Genomic DNA, 8,678 nt, shown 5'->3' on the forward strand with positions numbered 1-8,678 from the left:
CTGCAGCTAGTAAATTGCATGTCTTTATTTTGTTTATTTTTTTCTGGAGTTTTGTTCTGTCCATTCATTTAGGACATCTTTCTTTTTCTCCTCATTTTTACAGCCTTCATATGTTAGTTTCTATATATTAGGTAGACCTTCTATATCTCCCAAGCTTGGTAAAGTGGCCTAATGTAGTGGGTGTCCCATAGGGTTCAATGGCACAGACTCCTCGATTAATCAAGGTTGGCATTTGAGGTGCACCCCCGCCCCATGTGGGCTGTGTACTCCTTCTTCCTATAGTGGAGCCTTGATTGCTGCTGGCATGTCAATGGGAGGGATTTTCCCCCAGGCCAGGCAGCTGCAAGGACTGAGTGTGACCACAGACCACCAACCTCTGACCACCATGGAGGATCAGCTGTGCAAGGGTCCACCCCACAGAACAGCACTTGCTTCAGCAAGGTTCTGGTACCTGAATATGTCACTTATGGAGGTGGTTAAGTGGTGGTGCTTTGATGGGGTCTGAAACTGTCCACTGGATACACTGGCTCTGGGGCCTCCCAGGAGGTGCAGAGCAAGGTCAGCCACTTCTTATGTTCTGCCTGAGGCCACCCAGCATAAGCTACATAGAGATCTGCAGATGGCTGCTACTTGTGCTACACTTAAAGGTGCCCTGGTGAGACTAAGCTGTGAACCAAGGCCAGCCGCTGCTAGTGCCAGGCATGGGGCCACTTAGCAAGAGATACAGGGCTCCCGAAGGCCAAATGCTGCTTGTCTGAGAGCTTTTAGGAAAATCTTAACATGAGCCAACACAGGCCATTCATATGGAAAAGCCACTGGAGACACCTTGAGTGGGTCTGAAAGGTGGGTGGGACAGGGCCTTTGGGAATCACCAAGATGGGGCAAACAGTGTGAGCCAGGCTGATGGAGACTCGGCTATGACACCAGCCTGCTAGCTCTGTGGGGGGAGGACTCAGTAAAGGAACAATGGCTTCTGCTGGAACTTCTGTTTAGGAGAAAGCTGTCCCCCTAGCTCTTGTCCTGATGCCAGGCAATTCAGTTCTTCCCCATATGGCTCTCATGTTTTTCAAGCTGCTGCTCCCATGCTGGAACTCAGAGGAAGTGAGTCCTAGTTATTCCGCTCATAGACTCTTCAAGAGGAGCTGCCTGGGTCTCAAGAACTCTACTTCTCCCTCGGCATTAATCCCTGCAGGTTTTTATAGCCAGAAGTTATGGGAAACTTTCTTCCTGATACTGGAACCCTGGGCTGAGGGACCTGGTTGGAGATGGGACCCCTCACTCCTCATGGGGGACCTCCATAGCTGAAATATCCCTCCCAATTTTTATCTGCTACAGGTGAGTGTTGGACCAGCTCATTTTGTGTCTCTGTTCCTTCTACTGATCTCAATGTAGCTCTTTCTTTAAGTCCCTAGTTGTAGGATTTCCATTCAGCTTGATTTCGAGTGGTTCTGAATGATGGTCGTTCTGTAGTTTAGTTGTAATTTTGATATGGTTGTAGGAAAAGGGAGTACCACATTTACCTCTGCTGCCACCTTGACTAGCAGTCTATCAAATTGCAATTTTTATTGGTTAAATATGGTCAAATATTGGCAATTTAAGATGTTCGAATTAATAACCACCTGCTGTGTGGTAGAAAGAAGAAATAGTAGACATCCAAAATTAATAAACCAAAAGAAAAGAATATATACAACATTTTAGAAATATGGAGTTAAATAGGAAAAGAATTTAAAAGCAGTTGTCATAAAGGAGAAGGGCTGAGAAGGGGGAAGATACAAAGGACCTAATTTTTTTAGATGTTTTAAAACTATTTAAATGTTAAAACTATGTTCATCTATTACGTTGATTAAAAATAAACACTTTTAAATAAAATAAAAACAGCTTGAGAAATTTAAACTTTATATTTATCTATTTATCTTATAATAACACAAAAATGGAGACAAGAGTTACATGAAAGCATTTTTAATTATAAACACACTTATTAATTTCCTGCTCTTTAGCTTCAGTGTACAAGTCACTAATCCAAGACATTAAATCAGACTTTTTCTGAGGGTCTCAGATTTCAACAGGGGCCTCAAAATGCTGAGTAAAGTTGTTAAGTACCTGCATATTCCAAAGAGAGGTGCCAGGTCATTTGAGATCATAAGAGGTGACATAGAAATTTTAAGAAAAAGCAAATTTTAAAACATTTGAAGCTTTTCAAATGTCTTAATGCTTTTAAAATATCAACTCAAGACATGCATAAATATTCTTTTCACTAAAATTATACCATTAACATTTCATGAAAAACCATTTTAAATTAGGGTTAATATTAGAAAACTTTATTCAGAATCTGTAACACCATTTTGACAATAATACACAAATTGCCTGCAAAATAATTTCCAATGCAGCTTCATTCTGATTAGCACCAGAAGCCCAATGATTCTTTATAAAACTCTTGAGAAGTAAATTACATTACTGTGGATCACATAACCACTGTACAGCATAGCAATAATGTCTCATATATCAGAAATGACAGCCCATTTTCCATCCACAAGTATAAAAAAAGTATGGATGATATAAAGTTATTGCATTATCTGGGTTAATGCCACATTCTAGAGCCAGCCTGTCTCCTACTTTGTCAATTTTTCCCAAATGAAGCAAATAAGGCTGTCACTGGCTCATGCAGATAACAGTTTTCATGCTCGTTTATACATTTCATCATTGATGTATTAGGTAGTTCACCCCTCAAAAAAAAAAAGAGAGAGAGAGAGATTTTGATTATCACTGCTTATTATGTTTCCCTCAATTGTTTTCCACAGGAATTGTCTCTGCTATCAGGAAATGACTGCACATAGCATTGCATCGAAAGATTTTCAAAATAATAGTCTTTATACAAACAAAGATAACAATAAACCTACCTCATAAGCTGTTGGGGGTTTTATATGAGGCAATGCAAAACACTTAGCACAGTGTCTGTTTCATAGCAAGTACTCAACAAATATTGCAATTATTAATAGCACTTAAGCAGGGGAATACCAAGAATCAAAACCCAGGAAAAAGTAGATAAAGCAGAGAACAGGGCCCGTCCTGCTAAGATTTTTTTCCTCTGGGCATTTAAATGTTTAAAATTAATAAAGAAGAATTGTAGAAGAATGAAAGTTGAATTCATCAGAGGCATAACTATTACTTAATACCTTTGACAGAGCTTGGGGTCCTAAAAACAGAGAACACCACTGTCAGAGAAGCATCTGAGAGATGTGATAAAGGTCTAAACTGGAAGCTTCATTCTTTATATTGAATATTTACAAGGTTCATAGGTTATTATCTGGGAGGGCCCCTCCACAGTTCCACAAAACACTGCATGAATGAATATCATCCATTTTAGCTAATTACTATCAAATTGCAGGTAGCACCTCGTTGTTAAAAATCATTTATTCAACTTGTGAAGGTGTTCTACTGTGTCAGTGGGTCTGGAGTAATACATAAACACTGGAGCCCTCATTTTTTTCCTCTAAAGAGGTAAGCGCTGCATAAGGGGGCTTAGTATAACAAAAACCAGGAAAATGATGATTTGATATTTTATTTTTTCTTTTAGGAAAAAATACTCTTGCACTTGCTAAGCAAACATTTTTGAGCCTCTGCTATGTGCAGGACATTGTTACTGGATATTCACTGAAGAGCCATATTATAAGAGCCAGTACTTTTCTCTTTGATGGAATTCCTGCCATTAAATCCAACCCAAATAAAATGCACTGTGAAGGCTACCAGCCAGAGTCTCCAATATGATCTCAGCAAATATAGTTATAAAAGGTGATCCAGAGCATAAAAACACATTTCTTTTCCTTCTACTATTTGTTGAACTTAATGTTATATCCATTTCTGCAAAGAGTTTGAATACAATAAGGACTATGAACTAAATTATCTCATTTAATTTTTTCAACAGCTCAAAACAGAGGAGGAATCCAAAGCTGTTACTAAGAGACATGGAATTCAATGCTAATTCTAAAGCCCTTTAGCTCTTCATTGTGCTTCTTGTCTATGTCTTGATTTTTCATCTATACCAGGAACATTGTGGCACCTACCCATCACCTAATGATCTGTTAGAGGAAGGGCAACAGATAATTTGACATAAAATACTCTCATCATGAGAATCCTGGTAACTTTATAAAAACCCAGATTCCAGGGTCTCTTACAAGATCTACTGCATCAGAATGTCTATGGTTGAGGGCCCAGGAAATAGCTATTAAGTTAGTAGAGTACTTCTAAAGTTCAAACTGCTTTGTGAACTATTGAACTAGAAATAGAAAAACAGCACTGGTTTAGGAAAAAAAACTGGAATCTATTCATAATAGTCGAGTTACAAATACACAATAAATTCTTGAAACTTTTGCAGTCAGGAAAGGTGTTTGTGCTGCATACAAAATGTTAAGAGTCCATGATCAAGGGGATATCATGGGAGTCGTTTGGAGTCATTTCCAAACTAAACTGTGATTTCTTTCTACCAGCTGTCAGGGAATGTAATAGAGGAATAAAGAGAGGGGGAAAAGAGAAATAAAAAGGAAAGAAAAACATGCCGGGAAAAGAGAGCAGGCACACTGTAATATGACTAGTTTTTTAAAAATATTTTAAAGCTAGAGATTTATTGTTATTTTGTGATTAATAAACTGTCAAACTGGTTATGACATTATCCCACACTGTATACCACCATTCACCAGTACAAAAGTTTTTAAACCAGACTGAGTCATAAGGCAGAGAGGGCAAAGACACATGAATATCATCCTTCACAACGAGCTCTAGCCATGACCTTCATACATGTTTGCCTCCTGAGGACAGTGCCTGAATAGTGCACAGGTTGGTGGCAACCTGACCTCTTGACCCTTTTCAATAGCAAGCAACTTACAGAAGTAATGGAATTCAACTTGTATTTCCCTTGATTTTATTGATCAGAATTCATTTTAGGTAACTTCAATATTTTAATTTCCTGTACACAAGAGACTACAATGACCTAAGAATACTGAACCAGAGTCAGCCAAATTATATGTTTTAATTGGTCCTGAAGGAATGTAGCACACCAACAAGTTGAGAGTTACACAAACAGAACTTCTCTGGGGAGGAAAGAAAAAGGCTATAGATCAGCCAAATGTACTCAACATTGTTAAAATGGCTCTTTGTTTTTCACCCCTGAATGATACTAGTTTACACTCTAAGTACAGAAATCCTAACAGAATATTGGTTGCCAGTATTATTTAGGCTGGCCCAGTCCAGCATAGATACCCACTCCCTCCCTCAAGTTCCCCTTCTCTGAGGCTCTGAAAAGCACTTTATTTAGCTATTTCTTAATAAAACTACTGAAACACTTCAGAAACAAGTAGCTCACACATCATTTTAAATTCATGTATTGCCTGTGCATAAAAAATCTGAAAACCCAAAAGATAGTTCTGTTTTTAATATGGTGATTTAAAATAACTGAAACATCACGACACTTTCAGTGAAAGCAACATATTTCAATTACAAACTGTAATGCCTGTTAAACTACCTATGGGAGAAGCTGAAACGTCCTAGGCAAATGCACTTTTTTTGGGTTATACTACAGTGCTCCTTCAGTCAGGGCAAACATTAAAGTAATTTACAATCAATCAGTGAATGTTGAGACAATGTTACATTATGTTGTCTGTACAATAAATGTCCTTAAAGAGATAACCAGAATCAGTTTTTTTTTACTGTATACTCAACAAACCTACCAACCGGCACTTTTGCTGAGAGATGTTTTATCAAAGATTCTATAAAATTCTATACAATTAGAAAATACTTAAGTATTTCCTTATCTTTTTTTTTTTTTTTTTTTGGTTACAAGTGTTTTGCTCAGATAATCTACTGCAGTATGTTTCTAAAAATGCAGTCCCAAATGTGAATAATATATTATATACAAATAAAGTAAAACTGTGAGTAGTATAAATCTTACAGCATTTTGTTTGCAAAAAATACATGCCGAAGTCATAATAAGCAATATTGTACCATAAATTATAGAGTGCAAATAATTTAGTTCTTTCAATAGTTTTATTCTACATAAATTACCAAAATAGGCTAATTTCAAAAAGCAAATAAATCTGTTCACCCAACTATAAATGGTGATATATATTTTTTAATTACAATAAATGCAGAAGTGTTTGATGCATGCAGTAGCCTTAAATGAAAAAAGCATTGATTCCCATTGTTCTACAAAAAGAAAAAAAAGACACAGAGAAACCCATACATCTTACTGTACTCCACCTTAAAATGGATCATATTGGGTTTGTTTATAACAGCACAGATTTCCAAAAGTCAAAATTAAATAAAGCAGGCATTTTAAAGATTTAAGAGCCACTATCAAAAATAAATTATATTTTTTCAAGATACAGAAATGCTGTTATGATGGCTGGGAGTCTCATAACTGCATTGATATCACCTCCCCTTGCTATCAGCACTTGCAAGTTTGGGTCACGGTTCAAAAATCCCATTGCACTGAGTTGTTCCAGCTGTTGCTGAAATCTGACTTCTGGATTCTGTAGCTGAGGATTTACTCCAGCAAGAGCCTGCAGCATTTGTTGGATAAACAGCTGGTGTCCAGGTTCTGTGGTTGGTGCCAAGGGATTTGGCTCTTCACTAGGGGCAGAGCTAGAGGAGTTGGTTGCTGAAGAGCCTCCAGTGCTTCCTAATGCCCCTAAGCCAGGAGTAAAACCTGGGATGAGGGTAGGATCTGGGGGTTTCAGTTGCTATAAACCCTGTAGAATCTACAACAAGGCCTTGCATTGCTCTAGGGCGTAGTTCTCAATCTGTGGGTCGCTACCCCTTTGGAGGTCGAACGACCCTTTCACAGGGTTCGCCTAAGACCATTGGAAAACACATATATAATTACATATTGTTTTTGTGATTAAACACATATATAATTACATATTGCTTTAATTATGTTCAATTTGTAACAGTGAAAATACATCCTTCATATCAGATATTTACATTACGATTCATAACAGTAGCAAAATTACAGTTATGAAGTAGCAACAAAAATAATTTGATGGTTAGGGGTCACCACAAAATGAGGAACTGTATTAAAGGGTCATGGCATTAAGAAGGTTGCGAACCACTGCTCTAGGGTTTGACATTGTCAGTAATGTATCAGGATTCTGCATTTGTTGGAGGGAAGTTAGGAGCTGTTTATTCATTTGTTCTTGAGGCTAAGGAGTTCCAGGAAGTAGGAGATTATTCAGCATCATCTGTGCAGCAAGGTCAGGGTTCGGGCTTAGTGACTGCATCGTGCTTCTAATGTCAGGGGCAGACAACAAGCTTTGCATAAATTAGGGTTTTCAGTTATTTGTTGCAACAAGCTCTGCATTCCTGATATATTGAACATACTAGCTCCTACTTTAGGCCCCAAACTTGGTGCAGTAGAACTCTGCCCAGCAGTACCGATAGGAGTACTACCACCAGTGCCTCCTACAGCATTGGTGGGGCTACTGGAAACTGAGACTCTGGCGAGCCAGTGGAGCCCATAGGTTGGGTAATGGATCTCTCCTTTCTGTATGCAAAGGTTGACTACCTTCACCTGAGCATGTACTACTCACTAAGGAAGCAAATGGATTACCACCAAACTGTTGTGTAGCACTCAGCATTCACTGCTGAGTATCCGGGTACATGCGCCCTAATGCATTGTATCCCTCTGGAATTCTTTCCAGGTTACTCAAGGCTCAGTCCTGGTTTCTCATCATTCCCTGCATTACTGCTGGATTCCCGACAAGTTCCAGTGTTTATCTGGACTATTCAGCATATGGCTAATTTCTGGATTTCTCTATATCAACTGCTACATTTGTGGACTGGCCGTAATTCACAGCTTCGTCAGCTCAGGAGTTGAAAGCATGGTCTGGACCATCATCTCAGTATTGGACATATGTTGCCATTGCATCTGGCTTTATAGTTCAGAGAAGCTGGTACTTATTTAAACCCCTGCTACTCAGACCCATAAGTCCTCCAAGGTCACCAAAACTGAAAGGGTTGCTAGTGGCAGAACCAGATGCGGAGTCACAATTAGGAGCTGAAGATGTGGTAACATTGCTTCCACTGGTATTTGTTTGCTGGGCTGAATGTTCCTGAGGCCTGTTTTGTGTTTTGATAAGGTGAACAGCAAGCCCATCGTGAATTCCATGCTGACTCCAAGTATCTTGATGTTTTTAAATTTTTCCAGCAAATATCAACACAAGTTGGTCAATGTGTGATTGCAACCGTTTAGAGATTTCTTCCTTGAACTGCTGGACAGAGCTATTCTCAGGCACTCCTCCCACTCCTTCGGGGTCTTCACATAGACTTTCATAATCTTGGGCTCCGTGAAGCAGCCTCAACATGGGCGCTGGCACCTTCAGCCATAGTGGCACTGTTCTAGGAGCTCCGAGAGCCCCGGCTTTCACCCCTTGCAGCCATGGCGGCGCCTGCAGTGACTCAGGAGGGAGCAGGCAGGGGAGAGGGAGCCAGCCGAGGCCAGAGCCAGCTGTTCCGGAGAATGGAGAGTGCAGGATGCTGCCTCAGTGGCAAAGGACAAAGGGACATCCTACATGGCGAAGCGCCACAAACCTGGATATGGGCTCTAGAGCAGGCCAGGTCCGGGCACTCAGCAGCCACCTTGTGTTCAGAGGCCACTGGGTTACAGCAACACTGGCAGCCCCCACCACTTC

The 8,678-nt window shown here is 39.6% G+C and overlaps 1 pseudogene; it reads right to left on the reverse strand.

The window, feature by feature from the left end:
* Positions 1–6,356: 6,356 nt before the first annotated feature.
* LOC150010093 (ubiquilin-1 pseudogene) lies at positions 6,357–8,427 on the reverse strand (annotated as a pseudogene).
* Positions 8,428–8,678: the final 251 nt, after the last annotated feature.

This window comes from Furipterus horrens, unplaced genomic scaffold (assembly GCF_987537825.1).
Source record: "Furipterus horrens unplaced genomic scaffold, mFurHor1.1.pri manual_scaffold_5, whole genome shotgun sequence".
In the NCBI taxonomy this organism is placed as follows: domain Eukaryota; kingdom Metazoa; phylum Chordata; class Mammalia; order Chiroptera; family Furipteridae; genus Furipterus; species Furipterus horrens.